This window comes from Notechis scutatus, chromosome 13 (genome assembly GCF_049901735.1).
Source record: "Notechis scutatus isolate UNSWTSFEM ecotype Mainland chromosome 13, rNotScu1.2, whole genome shotgun sequence".
Classification (NCBI taxonomy): Eukaryota; Metazoa; Chordata; class Lepidosauria; order Squamata; family Elapidae; genus Notechis; species Notechis scutatus.
In genome coordinates, this window is record NC_142021.1 from 14,773,568 (window position 1) to 14,793,861 (window position 20,294).

The following is a 20,294-nucleotide window of genomic DNA, read 5'->3' on the forward strand; positions in this document are numbered from 1 at the left end:
TCTGTCTTCGCTCAAGGCAGAACACATAGCAGGGGCATTAAATACACAAGCAGACTGGCTCAGCAGGGCCACGATAGATCAGGCAGAGTGGCGCCTGCTCCTGTCTGTCTTCCAGGAAGCAGTGCGGAGGTTTGGGCAACTGGTGATCGATCTATTTGCCTCTCCTCTAAACGCCCAATTGCCCCGGTATATTTCAAGGTACCCGACTCAGGGGGCGGAGGCCGTCAATGCCCTGCGATGTCCGTGGCCTCCGGACTTCTATATGCATTTCCTCCACTCCCAGTAATACCCAGGTTGATCCAGAAGTTATTGGAGGAACGAGCGGAATTGATATTGGTCGCCCCTTACTGGCCCAGGCAAACGTGGTTCGCAGATTTACAGGACCTGTCGAGAGAACAACCTTGGAAAATTCCACCGTCGAAGGTTTCCCTCTCCCAAGGGCCGATACTTCACCCAAACCCACAATGGCTCAGTCTAGCCATATGGAGGTTGAGTGGAGCCATTTAAGGGCGCAACAAATTTCAGAGGATGCTATTGCCACTATTCAAGCATCCAGACAGGCCTCAACAAGTCGTATATACGAAGCCACGTGGTCAGCCTTCTGTCGCTGGTGTCAGGGGTGTAAGATCGACCCAACTGCTCCATCAGTAGGACAATTATTGGGCTTTTTACAGGAGGGGTTGACCAAGGGCTTATCTCCAAATACGTTACGTAGACAGGTGGCGGCTTTAGTCTCGGTGATAACCTGGGGTGACCTCCGCTCCATAGCACACCATCCACATGTCCACAGTTTTCTCAAGGGTGCTGCAAACTTACGACCTCCTGAAATTCACCGCTATCCCACCTGGGATCTCAACAAGGTGTTAACCGCTCTTACAACTGGTCCGTTCGAGCCTCTAAGAACCACTAGCCTTAAATTCCTGACATATAAGGTGGCCTTTCTAATTGCAATCACATCAGCTACAAGGATTTCTAAGTTGGCGGCATTGTCAATGCGTAAGGACCTGTGTGTGTTTCATGCGGACAGTGATTCTCTGTTTGGATCCATCGTTCACTCCTAAGGTAAATTCAACCTTCCACAGAATGCAGGAGTTGGTCCTTCCGAATTTCTGTCCGAAACCAGCTCATAGGCTGGAACATCAATGGCATAGTCTTGATGTGCGAAGGGCCTTACGCATCTATCTAGACCTCACAACGGCATTTCAAAAATCTGAGGCTCTATTTCAGGGGTCAGGGAACCTTTTTACCTTTTACCCCCCAAAATTTTTATAAACGCCGACGTTACCCCCTTGATTTGAAAGGAAGGAAATCATACACTATTTGAATTCAAAATGTTATTGGATGTATTTAAAATTACTTTGAAAGCTTCAACCGGGAGAGTCCGAGTTTGGTGGTTTGCTTGCAGACGTTTCATTATCTGACTAGGTAACATCTGATGTTGTTACCTAGTCGGGTAATAAGACGTCTGCCAGCAAACCACCAAGTTCAGGGAACGCCAATGCCTCCTCATTGCAACCCTGAGCGACAGATAGTCCCTGCAGGACGGCTGAGAAGCCTCGCCTCTCGGCCCTGCCTTCATCAGCCCCATCCCTCAGGTGTCTCCCTCCCTCCCTCAGCCCCATCCCTCAGGTGTCTCCCTCCCTCCCTCCCTCAGCCCCATCCCTCAGGTGTCTCCCTCCCTCCCTCAGCCCCATCCCTCAGGTACCTCCCTCCCTCCCTCAGCCCCATCCCTCAGGTGTCTCCCTCCCTCCCTCAGCCCCATCCCTCAGGTGTCTCCCTCCCTCCCTCAGCCCCATCCCTCAGGTGTCTGCCTCGTTCCTCTCTCAGTCGCTCTCTCACTCCTCACCAGCCCAGGAAGAAACTGCTTCAAAGAAGCCGGCAGGGTGGCTTTTCCTGTCGGCGCAGCTTCCCCAAAGCGCCCGTTCACCCCGCCCCCCCGCCCCGCCCCGCCCCGCCGCCCGCAGTTCAATCCAGTGTTCCGTTCTGCCTGCCTGCCTTCGTTTCTGGTAGTTTCGGAGCAGCTTCGGCTGAGAAAAAGAGGCGAATAGTTATTATTCTCAGCCGAAGCTGCTCCAAAACTACCAGAAACGAAGGCAGGCAGGCAGGCAGAATTGATTGGATTGATTGGCGGCGGGGTGGGGGTAAAAACGGGCGCTTCGGAGGAGCTGCGCCGACAGGAAAAGCCACCACCCCCACCCCCCCGGCTTCTTTGAAGCAGTTTCTTCCTGGGCTGGTGGAGGAGCGAGAGAGCGACTGAGAGAGGAATGAGGCAGGAGGAAACCGAAGCTGCTGAGCCAGAGAGCAGGACAGGCTTCCTTTGCTTCCTCCCTCCCCTTCTCTCATTTGTGTCCTTGATTCCCGATCCCAGCAGCATTCACCGAAGGCAAACAGAATGTCGGAAATAAAATGCCTGGGGGTAATGAGAACGGTCGCGCCAGCGCGACCGTCCTCATTATCCCCAGGATTTTCAGTTTTACCCCATTTGGGGTAATTTACCCCTGTTCCCCAACCACTGCTCTATTTCTATCCTTCAACCCATCCACCTTAGGACAAAAGGTGTCGTCCATGACCATCGGGAGATGGTTGAGAGCCACCATAGCTAAAAATTATGAATGCCAATCCATCTCAGTTCCTAGGGGCATTACAGCCCACTCAACAAGGAGTGCGGCAACGTCAGCAGCATGGGCCACACAGGCCTCCATAGATGAAATTTGCAGAGTGGCAGTTTGGGCTTCACCATCTCCCTTTGTCAGAAATTATAAAATAGATACCTATGCCTCAGTGGACACTTCATTTGGCAGAAGAGTCCTGCAGAGGGTCCACAAAGTATAGGAGTGGATTTCGATCCAGACGGAGTCCCTCCCTAAGGACAGGCCAAGCTTTGGTATGTCCCATGTCTGGATGCTCTGAACAGCTCATGGGAGAAAGAGCGTTGGTACTTACCTGATACGCCCATTCTCTGTGAGCTGTGAAGAGCATCCAGCCCCACCCATTTCTTTCCATCTGGTGGGGTTCCTTTCCAGTAAGGGATCTAGATTAGGTGATGAGTTCCGGACTTTGGCACTCAATCTTCGCAAAACTGGGGGACGCTGAGGAGGAGCCCCGAGGAGGAGGAGGAGCGTCCCGGAGTTTTAAGCCCAGCCTTTCCAGAAGAGACTGAAGCACCTCCCGTGTCTGGATGCTCTTCACAGCTCACAGAGAATGGGCGTATCAGGTAAGTACCAACGCCCTGTCTATTACGTTACCATGTCTTTTGTCCAATCATTGATAAAACAAATCCCATATCATATAAAATTGTTTATCTTCTTGTTCTCTAATTTCAAATGTCAGTTTACTCATTTCAGCACAGTCCATAATTTCCTTAATAACTTCCTCCTGCATAGGTATTTTATCGTTTTTCCAATTCTTAGCAAATACAATCCTAGCCGCTGTTAAAACATTTACAATCAAATATTTCTGCTCTGTTGTATATTTCTGGTATAATTCCCAATAAAAAGAACTCTGGTTTAAAGTCTGTATGTTGTTTTATTATTTTTTCCAACCATGTGTGGATTTTAATCCAATATTTTTTTTGCATCCAAGCATGTCCACCACATATGGTAATATGAACCAGGTATCTGATGACATTTCCAACATTTATCTGATTTATTCTTAAACATTCTCGCAAGTCTCATCGGGGGTAGATGCCACCTGTAAAACATCTTATACAAATTTTCTTTATATGCAGTTGACATTGTCATTTTATAATTTTGAGACCACAATTTTTGCCATTTTTCTAAATCAATCCCGTATCCAAAATTTTCCCCCAAGCAATCATTGTTTCTTTAACTTGTTCCTACTCCAATTTAAATTCTAATAAGTGTCCATAAAGTTTTTAAATTACCTTTTCATCAGTACCCATCAAAATTTTATCTAAATCGGTCAACTTATCATAAATACCTTCTGTTTTAACATCTTTGTCAAATCTAGATTTTATTTGGAAATATGAAAAACAGTTCATTTTTACACCTTGTTCTTCCAATGCTTGCATAGATAGAAGTTCACCCTTTTCATTCAATATCTCACCATATCTAACTGTTTGTTCCTTTTTATATATTATTGGATAAGAAAAAGCTTCAATGGTAGATATCCATAATGGAACTTTTAAATAGTATTGTCTTTTTATCTTCTCCCAATTCAAAAACAATGCCTCTCGGATGTAATGTCTTCTAAAATACCCCTGTGTTTTAGTTCCCTTGTACCAAAGGAAGGCATGCCATCCCAAGTCATGCCCTTCTAAGGTCAATAATCTACTGTTCCTTAATGTTATCCATTCCTTTACCCACATCAGATTTGTCGCCTGGTAATACAACTCTCAATTAGGCAAGGCAAACCCTTCTCTTATTCTTGCATCTTGTAGCAGTTTTAGTTTTATTCTTGCAGATGTTTTATCTAGATTACCTCAATATAATAGTGCTCGTCAAGAAGTGGTATGGCCTATTGTCCCAACCAAACAGTTGGCAGCTCCAGTGATTACCAGAGCCCAGAAAAAGAAGGAAGTTGATTTATCAAATGATTTATCTGCACAATTGAAAGAGCTCTAAAACTTGATGATTGGTTCCTTGCTCACTCAAATAGCTGTATGGTTAGAGATGGATTGGCATGGGTGGGGGCCAAATTATATGTGCCAGCAAAGCTGAGAAACCATTCCCCACCTCCTCCCCCTGTTACTTATGACAGCCGAAAGATGCAAAGCAAAGGGAGAAAATCTTGAAGGCTGACATATCCTGAGAAACCCTAAAATATAGTATTATGGTGTTACATGTATATTTTCTATTATCTTCTATTTTTTATCTTTTATAGGACTAACACCTCTTTTGCAGAAGGGCCGAATGTCAGCCTTCAAGATTTTCTTCCTTTGCTTTGCATCTTTCGGCTGTCATAAGTAACAGGAGGGGGAGGGGGGACATGGTTATGGGAAGCGAGCTGGAGGTGTTACAAAACAGAACTGTATAAGTTGTGGGGGGAAGGTTCTTGCTTAGGCTTCTATCCTATGCTATGCGCAGCTTCAATTCTTTATCAAAATATGTCAAGGTCAACGGACAGAGGCCTCATCACCACCTGGAGATACCCACATGATGCTATACACAACTTTTAATTGGATGAGCCAATTGAACTATTGGGGGTGGGAACATTGCCATCACTTTGTTTATGTGATTTACGTGCTCGTTTTCTCAGATTCAGAACTCTTTTGTTGCTACCACTTGACTTCCAGTAAAAGATATCTTTCCTCTAATTATTGGAGTAATGGAAAGTATTTCTTTCTTGGATTTTGAATGGAGCACCATCTGACAATATATTTCAATACAATTCTATTTAGGTCTTCAAAAAACTCTTTCCCTAGTCAGTTTGGAATTGTCTGGAATAGATATAAAATTCTAGGCAATACATTCATCTTAATTGTAGATATTCTCCCAATCAAGGATAATTGTAAATTTCCCCATTTTGTCAAATCTGTCGCAATCTGCTGTGTGCTACATCTTGGTATAATGTATATTCCTAAGTACTTAACCTTGTTTGTGACCTGTATTTCTAAAACTTCTTCCAACTCTGCCTTTCGTCTTGCTAACATATTCTTTGTTAATATCTTTGTCTTATCTTTATTTATTTTCAAACCTGCTACTTTTCTATATTCTTCTATTTTTTTTATTAATTTAGGTGCTGTTTCCAATGGGTCTTCTAATATGAATACCAGGTCATCTGCAAAGGCTTGCAATTTATACTCTTCCTTTTTATTTTCATTCCTGTTATTTCTTTGTCTTCTCTAATATTCAACACTTTCAATGTTAACACAAACAGCAAGGGTGACAGTGGACAACCTTGCCTTTTCTCTTTTCTTATATCTATAAATTCTGTTAGTTCTCCTTAGAGCTGCTCGGAGCATCCAGAGAGTGGGTGGTGCTTCCGTCTCTGCTGTAGTAGGCTGAGCTAAATTCCTGAGGAACGCTCCTCCTTCCATCACGTGACTCCATTCCAGCGTTCCCCAGTTTATGCTCAGCCACTCGCAAAGTAGGCAGTGTTTTCAAAATGCTCTTGGCCGTTTCAGCAAGCCTTACGTTGACTCCGATATTTATTCTCAGGTTGTATCTGTTTACTTCCTTCCCTTAGCCCTGTGCAGTGGTTTCGTGACCTGTGATTTGCATTCCCCTGGGAAGCCCCCACGGGCCCAAGGGATATCAGGGGGAAGGATAGCATACGTTACAAGCTACCCCCCCACCCTTCCCCATTGCCTTTCTGCCGTTTTTTCGTTGCTTTCATAGCCGCTCCGTTTCGCTCCTCTCCCCCCCCCACCGCAGCCGCTTTTCCTTAAGTTCGTAGCCTCTCTTGCCTCCTTCCTTCCTGGGTTCCTCTGGGGACCTCGAACTGTTCAGGACTGTTTCCCTCGCCGCTGCTAAAGGGCCCTGTAAGCCCACGTAGCAGGCGGCCGCCATTTAAGCGCCGCCTCATGGCCGGGCGCCATTTTGAATTTTATCTTCCCGATCTGCAGCGTGCCATTTTTAAAGCAGCAGGACCCGTAGGCCTGCTCGGACATGATTCAAACAGAAAAACCTTCTGTGGCGTTAGAGGCTTGTTTTCCTGCCTCCGTATTGTTGGCTTCACCCGCAGCCGGCCGTAGCTGGTGCGGTCTACCTTCCACCACTTCCGCCCAGTATTTGCCTGGGACGGCAGTCGGGTCTAGGCCTAGGGGCTCCTTCCCATTAAGGCCTCTGGCGTGTCTAGGTCGATTGGACCGCTGTTTTCAAAAAATAAAAAATAAAAAATAAAAATAAAGAAAAGGCAAGAACAACAGACCAGAGGGAACCAAGAGAGAGAAACATATTTATATACAGAATATATATATATATATGTATGGCCTTCAGCTTTGTTCGGGTATTTTCCCACGTCATTATAGTTGTGCTTTTAAAGTTGTAGCAACGTTTCAGCAGAATCTCATCTGCCATCATCAGGCTTCTGTATTGTGTCCGTCTGTGAGTCAGACTTTTACAGTGGTTTCAGATTTAAATTTGGGGCAGCCTATTGCTGTGCCAGAATGGTTTTTTCTTCATCCTGATTGGTTGGGAGTCTTGGTCTGTGTTTATTGGTCTCGGAGTTTGCTGTGTTCTGCTTGATTGGTGTCTCTAATATCTTCTGTCTGTTGTTTTTTTTGGCTCTTTTTGTATCTTGATTGGCTGGCAGCATTGTGTTACTTTATTGGAGGCCTTTAGTGCAGCTTGGCTTCGGGTAAATGGACGGCTATCATTAGTTAGGAAGCTGGGTTTCATCTGGGTGCCTGGTTGGGGTGTGTTTGAGCTGGAGGTATCAGGGGGGATCTGTTTGTGCCCAGGTGTTTGCCTGGCTTGTGGTGTGGAGATTTTTTTGTTTGTGAGTGCAGGCTTCCAAATGATTGACAGCCTGGTGGAATCATCTCTTCTGTTCATGCTTTCTGGTCTTTTTTCAATCTCTATGGCTTCTCTGATGATTAAGAAAACAAATATATATATATAAAAATAAGGGGGGTATAACAGGGAGCAGGAGATAATTAACTCGGGGCGTAAAAGAATTTCTCAGGGCTCCCGGCCTTGTTGTAGGTCGGCCCCTAGGTGCGCCAACCGCCTCCTATTGATATTATCTTCATCGATTATCTAAAAAGGGCAGAAGGCAATCCCTCTACAGGCCCTTTGAAGGCCAAATCAAAAACTGATCATCTGCGCAGGCAGACTAAGGATTCAAGGCCCTGGAAAAAGAAATTGATAAACGCAGGGGGTTGGTCTCCAGGCAGACAGGCACGGTGCCTCCCATTCTTCCTCCTTCTACTTCTTCTCAACCTCTTCTAGTCCATTCTTTCCTATCCAGGCGCAGCTCGCCTCTCAAGGTCACCAGGCTCCTGGAACACCGGCCAGACGAACACCAGAGGCTACCTTTACGCCCCCACCCGCCGGCCTACACCAGGGGGAACCTCTCATTCAGGAGGTTCCGGAGCAACCGAGATCCTGGAAGGAGTTGGCTATCCGCCGTGGAATCGCGGAAGGTCTCCAACAGGCAGCCAGGCCTGGTCTACAACCGCTGGTCACCGAATCTGTAAGATCATTCCCTCAGATCTGAACCGACCCAGGAGCAGGTACCCCTTCAGAGGGAGATTTCCCCCTCTATAAGGGGCGACGAGGAGCAGGCGGAAGGGGACTTAGATCGCTACAGGGAGGAGGAGGAGGAGCAGTTTTTGCTTGGGGTCCTTACACTATAACGAACCCCCTTCCGACATAGAACCATCAGAGGCAGAGATGTCAGAGGACAAGGGTTCCACCCCCGATAAGCCCTCCCTTATAGGGCTCTGCAGTCCCAACTAATCAAACCCCTCCTGCCCGAAGCCATGTACCCTCGGGTCTAACAAGTCAGAACCCTGCTGTTCCAGGAGCAGCTCAGTTGGTCTATAGGTGGAGTTCTTGCCTCACAATCAGGAGGCTGTGAGCTTATCCTGGGTAGAGGCTAGTTTTTGGAATAGACTCTCCTGCCTGAGCAGGGGGTTGGTCTAGATGACCTCCGGGGTCTCTCCCCCAACCTGTTATTATACGAAAAGAATGGAAATTCTTATGTGCTTAATATAAGTATTTTAGACCCATTGAGCACCCCGGAGGTGGATGAACCTATTGGAGCCCGGCCTCTTCTTCCATCCTCATCGACCTCCTAGAAGCCCTGATGCCAGAGGAGAGACGATAGGAGCTGGCCTTACGCCGAGCTCATTAGTCAGACGCATGGGCAATCAGATCGGCCACGGCCGCTTCCTTCTTCATCAGGTCACCTATTCGCCGACTAGTCAGCTTAAACAACATCCCACAGCCTCCCATGTCCGAGCCCATCAGGACAGAGCCAAGATCACGGCCGCGGCCAAGTCCCTGGTCGTCGCTCCCTTTTTCACTCCGTCACATTTTCCCCCGTACCATTACCTCCCATTCCTCTGCCCGCCGTCTGCTCTGGCTGAAACATTAGCGGGCAGATCTCAAGAATAAAGTGAACTTAGCCTCCGCTCCCCTCATGGGAGATAAACTGTTCGGATCATCCCTCTTCCGCAGTCAGAGCACAGATCCCTGCAGCCCTTCGGGGAGCTCCTTTTCATCCCCTCTCCAATCCTCTCTCTCCCTTTGGCCCGGGACAGCCTCAGGTCAGGCCCAACTCCTCTGTTAGCCTCGAAGAGGCGATAACTTCAAGAGGCCCTTCGTGGCTCTGACAACAGGCCCTTCCGGCGCTCCAGATAGCCACTAGGCTTAATTCCCATCGGCGGGCACCTGAAAGCCTTCGCCAACCAGTGGGACTCCTCCACTTCCGACGCCCGGGTTAGGGACACCATCAGGCCTGGACTTGCCCTCGAGTTCCAAACTGCCCCCCGAGTTTTCCATGGCATGTCCCCTCTGCAGGAACCACTCCAAGCGCAGCAATCCAGCTTCTGCTTGACATACAGGCCTTCCAGCCCGTTCCTCTATCGCAAAGAGGACAGGGACTCTACTCCCACTTATTCGTGGTTCACAAACACTCCGGGGGATGGAGAGTGATTCTGGTTTTAAAGCGGCTTAACCGCCATCTCGTATACCGTAAATTCAAAATGAACATGTTGGCAATCCATCCTCCTAGGGGTTGGGCAAAGAGACTGGTTGTCATCTATTGCCTTTTCTAAGGCATTCCTTCACATCCCGATCCGGCCCCCTCATCCCAAATTCCTGTGCTTCTGCTATAATGACCTCCATCCTCAAGACGTGGCGCTCCCCTTCGGGTTGACTTCTGCCCCCAGAATCCTTCCCAAGGTCTTGGCTGATCTCGCTGTCCTCCTCAGATCCCTCCCGGTGCTCTACACTGTTACCCGGATGTCATTCTCATCCTTTCCCCTTCCAGGGAACACGCAGTGAGGGACACTAAAAGCACTCTGACCGTTCTCCAGGAACACGGGGGCCTCATCATTTGGAAGAAAAGCCAATTATTCCCCTCCACCAGAATAACCCACCGGGGGAGGGTAATAGACTCTGTGAGAGGGAGGGTGTTTCTCTCTCCGGAGAGAATCCTTAGCATCCAACAATCGGTCAGACACGCCAGACGCCCTAAAAGGTTTCTTTTTCCCTTCTAGAGCTAACCCAGTTACCAGGTATAATGATATCCTGTATTTCCATCATTCCCTGGGCTTGCTTCCACTCCAGATCCCTCCAGGGATTCCTGCTCCCATGCCAGAGAGCCGAATCAAGCAACTCAAAGCGCAAAGTCAAGGTCTCACCAAGGGTGCTCACCTCCCTCCTCTTGTGGAGCAGAGTGTCTATCAATAGGGGCTGCCCACTCAAGGAGCCCCCAAGGCTCACCGTTTCCACAGACGCCAGTCTGTCCGGATGGGGCGCCCACCTACAGTCCCTTACAGCACAGGGCAGAGGGTCAGCAACAGAGAAGCTGGGCAACATAAATTGGCTGGAGCTTTGAGCCGTCCATTGACTCTCCGCAGGGCCTCCCCCAGGTACGCGGCCGCCACGTTCTCATCCTCACTGACAACATCACGGCCAAAGCTCACATCAACAAGCAGGGGGGTACTCAGGGAGGCCAAGCGCCTCTGTCAGTGGGCGGAGTCTCACCTCCTTTCCCTCAAGGCGGTCCACATCTTGGGCATCTCCAACACCCGAGCAGACTGGTTGAGCAGGACCACCATAGACCAGTCGGAGAGGCGTCTCCACCCATCTCTATTCAGGGAGGCGACATGCAGATCGGTCTGCCTGTAGTAGACCCGTTTGCCCCCCCTTCTCAATACCCAACTTCCAAGGTTCGTTTCGAGATTCCCATCCCCAGGGGCGGAGAACCACAACGCCCTTCGGTGTCCATGGCCCCTGGGCCTCCTCTATGCCTTCCCTCCTCTGGCGCTGACGCCCATAGTCCTTCAAAAGGTACTCCACGAGAAGGCGGATCTGTTTCTTGTAGCCATTATTGGCCCCGTCGCCCTTAGTTCGTGGACCTTCACAGATTACCCGTAGCCCTTCCCTGGAGGATCCCAGCAGATAGAATCTCTCTGTCTCCAGGTCCCCTCCTCCACCCGAACCCACAATGGTTTCAACTAGCTGTGTGGAGGTTGAGCGGGAACGTTTGAAGAGGGAAAACCTCCCTAGCAAGGTCATTGATACCTTTTTAGCAGCCAGGCGACCCTCAACCAGCAAGGGAGCCAGTTTGGTTTACGGGTTAAACCCCTGAGCTAGAAAGCAAGAGGCGGCGAGTTCAAGTCCCGCCTTGACCATGAAACCCATCGGGGTAACTTTGGGAAGGGGTGTGTAAAACTTCTTATTGACCCAACGGTCCCTTCCATTGCCCTACTAATCGCCCTTCTCCAGGAAGGTCTCAGCAAGGGACTATACCCCAATACAACAAGACGTCAGGTAGCAGCCTTATCCACAGGCATCCACCGTAAAGAGGCTAGTTTCTTCTCTCACCAACCCCGTATTCGGGTCTTCCTGAAAGGGACCACAAACATACGTCCTCCGTCCCTCCATCGGACCCCCAACCGGGGACCTCATTAAGGTTCTTACTTCCCTCACAAAACCACTCTCTGAACCCTAAGAGAGGTCTCTCTTCAGTTCCTATAATTCAAAGTAATTTTCCTTTGGTAGCGATCACTTCAGCGATCGCTTCAGCGCATAGGATATCAGAGAGCGTTGCACTGTCAGTTAGAAAAGACATTTGCATATTCCATCCCGACCGGGTGGCCCTACAGCTTGTCCCTTCCTCTTGCCCAGAATAATTCGCTTCCCCACAGGACCCAGCACTTTATCCTCCTCAATACTTGCCCCAGTCCAACTCACGAAAGGGAGAGACTAGGGCACACCCTGGATGTCCGACGTGCCATTTGCATTTACATCAAACCCACTGAGTCCTTCCGTAAGTCCGAGGCCCTGGGTATCTCTTTTAAACCAAAGTCACAAGGGCTAAAGGCAACCTCAACCACCATAGGCTGTTGGATAAGGGAGGCCATCGCCAAGGCGTACCAGGATCAGGCCCCCCAGGTACCCAGGGGTATCATGGCCCACTCCATTAGGAGTGCAACAATTTCAGCTTCCCGGGCTATCCAGGCTCCAATATGCGACATCAGCCGGGCAGTTACGTGGGCCTCCACGCCACCCTTCATCAGACATTAGAAGGTTGTCAGGTATGCCTCAGAGAGGCTTCTCGTGATAGAGGGGCTATTCAGAGGGTTCTCAGGGAACCCGAGGGGACCACAGACCAGACGGTGCCCCTCCCGTAGGACAGGCCCAGCTTTGGTATGTCCCACTCTCTGGATGCTCCGAGCAGCTCTAAGGAGAATGGGCGTTGGTCCTTACCTGACACGCCATTTCTCTTCGAGCTGCGAGGAGCATCCAGCCCTTCCCTTTTCTCCTTCACCGTCTGGTGGGGTCTTGTGTTCGGCCAAGGAACCTAAGTATAGTAAGATGAGAGCACGATTTATGTTTTCTCTTGCCTTCGCATAAACTGGGGAACGCTGGAATGGAGTCACGTGATGGAAGGAGGAGCGTTCCTCAGGAATTTAGCTCAGCCTACTACAGCAGAGACGGAAGCACCACCCACTCTCTGGATGCTCCTCGCAGCTCGAAGAGAAATGGCGTGTCAGGTAAGGACCAATGCCCATTCTCCATTTACCATAACCTTTACAGTTTGTTCATCATATATTGTTTCAATGGCTTGAATAAATTTTTTACCAAAGCCCATTTGTGTCAGTTGAAAGAAGATGAATCGCCAACTCACATTGTCAAAGGCTTTTTGTGCGTCTAAAAACATCAAGGCCATTTTCTTTTCAGGATGCGCCTCATAGTATTCCAGAGTATCCAAAATAATTCTCACATTGTCTTTGATATGTCTCTTTGGCAGGAATCCATTTTGGTCAATATGGATAAAATTATTTAAATATCTTTTTAGTCTTTCTGCCAGAATTGAAGCAAAAAAATTATAGTCTGAATTTAATAGGGATATAGGTCTGTAATTTTTAACTTGCTGCAGGTCTGTATCCTCCTTCGGTATAAGTGTAATATATGCTTCTGTCCATGTTTTGGGTATTCTTTTCTTTAACATAACTTCGTTCATAACTTCTAATAGGTGAAGATTCAATATTTCCTGAAAAGTCTTGTAAAATTCCGCTGGTAAGCCATCTGGACCTGGTGCTTTTCCACCATTCTGTTTTTTCAAGGCTTCTGTTAATTCCATCATAGTTATATTCCCTTCTAGTATTTAGGAATCTGAGGTAATTCACTTTCTGTAAATATTGCTTAACTTTTTCTTCTTGAATATTCTCTTGAAAATACAATTTTCCATAGTAATCTTGTATAATTTTTTTCTTCTCCTCATCTCCATAGCAAACATGCCCTTCTTCATTTATTAATTGGCTAATCATTCTTGATTCTCTTTCCTTTCTCAATTTATAAGCTAGCCATCTACCTGGTTTATTTGCATCTTCAAAGTAATTATGTTTAACATTTTTAATTTTTTGTGCTAGTTCTTCTCTTTCCATTAATCCCATTTTATGTTTAATTATATCCATTTTATTTTTAATGTCTTTTTTTGTGGGGATTTCTGTAAATCTTTTTCCAATCTTTTATAATCATCCTCCAATGTTTTGAAAGTCTTTTTCTGTTTTATATTTCTTTTCCTTGTATAGTCTATTATCAAGCCTCTTGTGTAGGCCTTCATCATGTCCCAGAGGTTTTGTAGAGATGTATCCTCTTTTCTATTTTCTTTAAAAAAGAAAGCAAATTCTTTATTTTCTGTTTAAAGTATTTTTCTTTTAATATCGTATTATTTAAGGTCCATCTAGATCTCCTCTTATATCCTTTCCAAATAACTGTCACTACCCAGATGCTTGTTTCTATTTCAGTCTTTCTTATGTTGGCCAGTAATTATGCTGACATCCATATCATATCTATTCTGGACCATGATGCATGTCTGTTTGAGTAAAAAGTGTATTGCTTACTTTCCTCATTTCTCTCTCTCCATGCATCTTTTAAGTTAAATTCTTCTGTTATTCAAAAGAAAGATTTTGGTAGTATCTTTCTAGCTTTCTTTGTTGATTTCTGCGTTTTATAGTTTATTTGACTCATTGGTCAAAAGTAAGTATTCCCTTCTCATCTCTCTTACTCTTCTTGGTATCTGTTTCAGCACCACAATTTCTTTATCTTTATCATATCTATTTTCTCTCTTACCACCTGCAGTATCTGTGTCTTGATAATCTTTTTAGTGAATCTGACATGAACTTCTCTTGGTAATCTGTTTCTCATTGCATATCTTGTGTAGACACGGAACACTTCATCCATCCCATCCATCATCTTCTCTTTAGTTATCTCTAATGCTTCTGCCAGTATTTCTGTCATTATTTCAGCAAGATTTTCACCTTTTCCATCTTCCACATTTTGAAATCTTAAGTAGAATTCTGATCCCATCCTAATTACTTAGGTAATTAAGTAGAATTTCCCATCCTAATAGTTCACACCTGCTCTTCTCGACATCGCTCAATTGAGTATCAATATCTCCAATTTTCTTGTCCCTTTGTGAATCTTCTTCAATTTTTTTAAATCTATCTTCATATTTCATCATCATCTGTTGAATATTTTCTACTTTCTCATCTGTCTTTTCAGTTCTTTGCTCAATATTCTCCATTCTCTTTTCAATCTTCTGAATTCCTTGCATAATCACCTGTAATGTCACTTCCTTCTCTTTCTCCTGTTGTAAAATTGTCTGTATTGACCGTTGTCCTCCAGATGGTGAAGAGGCTATTGGTATTGAGGAAGCTGGGGCTGTTGTCTTTCTGCTCATCTTGTAGTGCTTATCTGTAAAGAAAGAGAGAGAGAAAAGAGAAAAGAAAAAAAGAGGAAAAAAAAGAAGTGCAGGCAGGCAATTGCCACTCCAAAAAATAAAAAGGGGAAAAGAAAAATCTTCAGGAACTTATGTACCTTAATCCAATTATTTCTCTTAATAAGAGAGAGAAAAGGAAGAGGGCAAAAAAGTAAGAAATTTACATTCTAGTTCCTGGAATAGAAGGTTGAGATCCAAGTATAAAAGTCCAGCTTGAGGGGTGGGGTAAAAAAGGAGATGAAAAATAACCTAATGTGAAGCCAGCCACTGCCACTGAGTATCCAAGGCTCTTCAATAAATCAACTCAAAAGTTTCTAGTTCCAGTATTTTCAAGGTCACTTCAATCTTCTTTCTTTCAACTTCAACTCCAGGCTCTAATTAATTATTTATAGTTTCACAGATGGGCACCTGCATAAACAATCTGCCATGCTCATCCCACTATCTTTTCCAGTGCAAAGCTCAGAGTCCTTGAGTATAGCACAAGTACATAAACAAGCAGAAGAAAAAAAAAGAAACGGTATATCCAAGCCTCTAGATGGCAGTGCTACTTTTTTCCCTTCACTTTCACTCCCCCCTCATGTATCCAGTACCAGGAACAAAAAGAGAAAATGAAATCCTTCCTTTAAAAAAAAAAAATCTCAAATCAAAAAGAAGAGTCATTAATCAAAACAGACTTTCAAAAAATTGTTAAGAAAATAAAAACAAAAATAGAACATTTAAAAGAAACCAGTCCAGTTTAAAATTCAGAAGCTTTACCAAATTCAGAGTTCCAATAAAAAGGGGGGCGGAAACTTTCACTTTAACTAGCTTAATTTCACCACTTAAACTCTTTTCTCTTCACTTTTAATTTCACTTTAAATCTTTCAGGGTGTTCTCTTCAAACAATAATAAGTAAAAGTTCATCTCACCAAACTGACACACTTTCCTTCAATCTCTTCCATTCCGGAGCTGTCCCAGCTTCAGCAGCTTGAATGGCTGCCTCTCTGCCGCCAGCAAAAGGGCTTTTCCTGAATCAACCAGGGACTTTGCGATGTCCCTGGGACCGGCAGGATGTGCCCTTATTGATCACCATCTCTACGGGATGGTTTAGGTCCACCAGGAGTGGAGGTATCGACAGCGATCTTGGAGGATCAAGATCACGTGTTGTACTGCCGCAACGCCAGCTCCACCCTTCAGATCTTGCCTGAATCAATATTCCAGGTGTATATTAAAGATTTATAAAGCAATACTAATACTGCATGTGATTTTGATGCTATGCCTCTAAGCATTGTATTAGCTTTTTTGGCTGCTGCTGTACACTGCTGGCTATGTTCAGTTCATTGCTAGTAAAAGTACCTTTTCTCTCTCTTTTTTAATATTTAAAAAACTTTATTAAACAAATTCTACAATTAATTTAAAAAAAAAACAGATTTCCATTCATTGCAGCATATTTGTAGTAGTGTTCACTCATTTTGACATATTCTTAAGTATATAGAATATTACTAAATATTATTACAATTATTTTACATTTGATTTATGTCATATTTTCATATATTTATGTAATTCTTTACATATTTATACATAAGTATACATAGATGCCTATTCGTACCAAATTATTTCATCACCATAACCTTTCATTTCATCTCTTTATTTTGTGTCTACCTTGCAGCCAATTATACCATAAATTCCAAATTTTGTAATACTATGTCTCTTCTCTCTCCTTCATTTCCATTGAAAGCATATCTATTTCTGCACACTAAAACCTTTTTATTATCAAAATATCGGAGGGAATGCTGTCACTTTTCCAAAGTACCTTTTCTCTAACCTATGAAGTCAAGGGTTTTTCTTTCCAAGGGATTGAACAGAGGCAGCCCTGATACTGAATTTTGGTCACATGACCAAATCAATTAATCAATCAGTTTATTATAGTCTTAGACCAGAGAACAGAACAAATAAAAATGCTCAGTAAATATACAATTAAAAATTATAATATAAAATAATAAATAACAACTAAAATTGTTCTGTCTTTAACTTTCCTGGCTGATTATAAAGACAGTTAGATAAACTCAACAGAGGCTTCTATACAAAGTTTCTTTATTGGATTGTTATAGGCATCCTCAAGGTATAACTCACAGTTATGTTGAGATTCATCGAATGTCTAATCTTTGCATAGTTGTCTTCATAGCGTGAAATATGGTTATCTTTATCCCATAACGATGCAGAAAAGGGATGTTGGGGTCCAAGCAAGAATAAAGGAAACTCCCCCAACCCAACCAAGGGTCAATTAAAGTGACCAATCAGGATTACAGATATGATCACATGACATGAACTACATTTACCATGAGGCATTAACTACATTTACCACGAGGCATTAACTACATTTACCATGAAGCATTCACTTAAGGGGACAGCTCCCAATACCCAATTAACTATATACTGTCTGACCAGCACAAAAATCTATAACAAAATCCAGTCCGTCAATTATATATGATCTATAAGGAATGCTGCAACAGTCATAACTGTGAAAAATGGTCATGTCCTTTTTTTCAATGTCGTTGTAACTTTGAAGGATCACTCTAAATTAACTATTGTAAGTCGAGGACTACACATTCATATATTCATAGGAGACACTGCAGTAATAAATCAGCTTCGGTACATACCAGGCCTCAAGGCCTCAAGGCCTCACGTAGGCTGAAAGCGTGTACCAGGAACATCAATCAACAACACATCACCATGGGCTAATAACTGGACTGCAAACACTAATTGGCTACTTTGTACCCTCTAAACTGACCTTATGCACTGTAATTGGATGCAACTATGTGTCCACTAATATTTCTGCTCATGTAACATAATGATTGGATAGAATTCACTGCTTATGACGTATCACTATGTGTTTTTAATAAAAGAGCTTCCCGAACTTGTGATCGGGGCAGCTCACCCAAGATAGAACCTGCGTTGGTGTCTTTCTTGATGCATTCGACCACCCAGTGAGAAGCCTTCCTAATGCGGAGCAAAGCCGCATCTGGTGACCCCGACGTGATCCGTTAAAAGAAATGGGTGCATCTGTCTTTGACTGCTTATCTCACCCGGCCGGACGAGCCAGTTGCAACTCAGGGACGCCGTCTCGTGTCACGGATCCCTCCCCAGGAATCTTCCTTAAAGAAGACATCCTCCCTTCAGGTGAGTATGGGCGGAAAGTTCTCCAAAGCGCAGATAGCACATTTGCAGGAATTAGGAGAATTAACGAAGAGCTCAATTCTTATTCTTAGGTATCAGGGCACAACGCTCCCGGTTCCAACTAAAAAGGACCTTATCACCCTTTTGACTTACATTTACACACAATGCCCGGCTTATCCGGAGAAAGGGTCCTTGAAAGTCTCCACATGGCAACGTTTGGGTGACTGTTTTCATGATAACCCCAAGGCTCCGCCAAAGATTCTGACCACATGGAGAATAGTCCTGGAATGTTTAAAAATCCATGGTTTAGCACTGACCAAAGCCCCCTCCCCTAAGGAGGGTCCTCCTCCCTATACAGCTGAAACCAAAACAAAGGACGCTCTCCCATTAGAAGCTTCCTCCCCCACAGCTCCTAAACCCATAAATCCTCCTAACTCAAATTCAGCGGAGGATCAAACACCCATGGGAGCGATAGCACAAGCCATGGCGCAGGGATGCAGGGAGGGCTCTCTTACCCTGGAGGAGCTCTCTCTCTGTCCTGTTGAATATATAGGGGATGGAACTGGAAATGTGCCTAGACTTGAACCTTTACCCATGAAATTAATCAGAGATTTAAAACAAGCCGTGGCCATGTACGGCATCCAGGCACCATATGTCAGAGGCTTCATTAACACCATCAGTACCTCCTTTTTCATGTTACCCAAAGATTGGAAAGATCTTTTCCGCATGATACTGACTGGACCACAGTATGTTGTTTGGGAGTCAGACTTTCGCGCCGAAGCTGAAAGATTTGCCCGCGATCGTGGCGCGGCCGTGAGAGCGGATCAAATCTTCGGTGTGGGGCGATATATGGACTTAATAGCTCAGATGGCACTCCCACAATGTATTCTTGCCTTTATCAGTATCATAGCGGTCAAAGCCCTTGACAAAGTCAATGATCCTACCTCTGGCATCGTAGGATCCTTTTCAAAAATCACTCAAGGCTCACATCAGCCTTATGCTGAGTTTGTAGAGGAACTTCAGAAAGCCATTCAGAGACAAATCTCGAATGAAGAAGCCCGTAAAGAGCTTCTGTTAAAACTGGCTGTTGAAAATGCAAATGAGGATTGCAAGAGGATTCTGCAGCCTCTATCTGCCCGAGGGGGGGCTTCCCTTTCGGACTATCTAAAGGCTTGCAGAATCGTGGGAACTGTCTCCTACAATATGGAGCATCTGGCCATTGCCTTGCAGCAAGCAAATTTTCAAAACAGGCCAGCCGGAAACTGCTTCAATTGTGGGAAACCTGGCCATTTCAAAGCACAATGCAGAGCCAGAGATAATACACAAAACAACACCAAACCTAAAACAGTACGCCCAAGGTGCAAGAAAGGGTACCACTGGGCAAACCAGTGTCGCAGCAACATTTCTCAGCCACAGGGAAACTAGAGGAGGGGCGATCAGCCAGCCCCGCTCCAAAGGCTGACTCCATATCTTTCCAACTAATTGCCTCAGAAGATATGGAGACTGACATTCCAGGCACTGTTTACTTTCTCCCCACATGCCTGAAAACAATCCCTCCTGCCATGACGCCCCTCATAATTTATCCCAGGGGTCCTCAACCACCGGGCCATGGACCGGTACCGGTCCGTGGAGCGCACTGTACTGGGCCGCAAAGAATTTTTTTTTTAAAAAAAATGGCGGCTTTCTTTGCCTTCGGTGAATGCTGCTGGGATCGGGGATCAAGGACACAAATGAAAGAAGGGGAGGGAGGAAGCAACCAAAGCCTGTCCTGCTCTCTGGCTCAGCGGCTTCGGTTTCCTCCCGCCTCGTTCCTCTCTGTCGCTCTCTCGCTGCTCCACCAGCCCAGGAAGAAACTGCTTCAAAGAAGCCGGGGGTGGCTTTTCCTGTCGCCGCAGCTCCTCCGAAGCGCCGTTTTACCCCACCCGCCTGCCCCGCGCACTTCAAATCAGTGCTCCGTTCTGCCTGCCTGCCTTCTTCGTTTCGGAGCAGCTTCGGCTGAGAATAATAACTATTTGCCTCTTTTTATCAGCGAAGCTGCTCCAAACGAAGAAGGCAGGCAGGCAGAACGGAGCACTGTGGATTGAACCGCGGGCGGGCGGGCGGGTGGGCATAAACGGGCGCTGGAGGAGCTGCGGCGACAGGAAAAGCCACCCCCGGCTTCTTTGAAGCAGTTTCTTCCAGGGCTGGTGGAGCAGCGGAAAGCGACTGAGAGAGGAACGAGGCAGACACCTGAGGGAGGGAGGGAGACACCTGAGAGATGGGGCTGAGGGAGG

General features: G+C 45.6%; 1 long non-coding RNA gene across 1 annotated transcript; it reads right to left on the minus strand.

The window, feature by feature from the left end:
- Positions 1–3,553: 3,553 nt before the first annotated feature.
- LOC148129627 (uncharacterized) lies at positions 3,554–15,901 on the minus strand. Its single transcript, XR_015745295.1, has 3 exons — positions 15,774–15,901; positions 14,759–14,840; positions 3,554–4,008 (listed from the first exon to the last, which is right to left on the minus strand). It is a non-coding gene; the product is annotated as an uncharacterized LOC148129627 (long non-coding RNA).
- Positions 15,902–20,294: the final 4,393 nt, after the last annotated feature.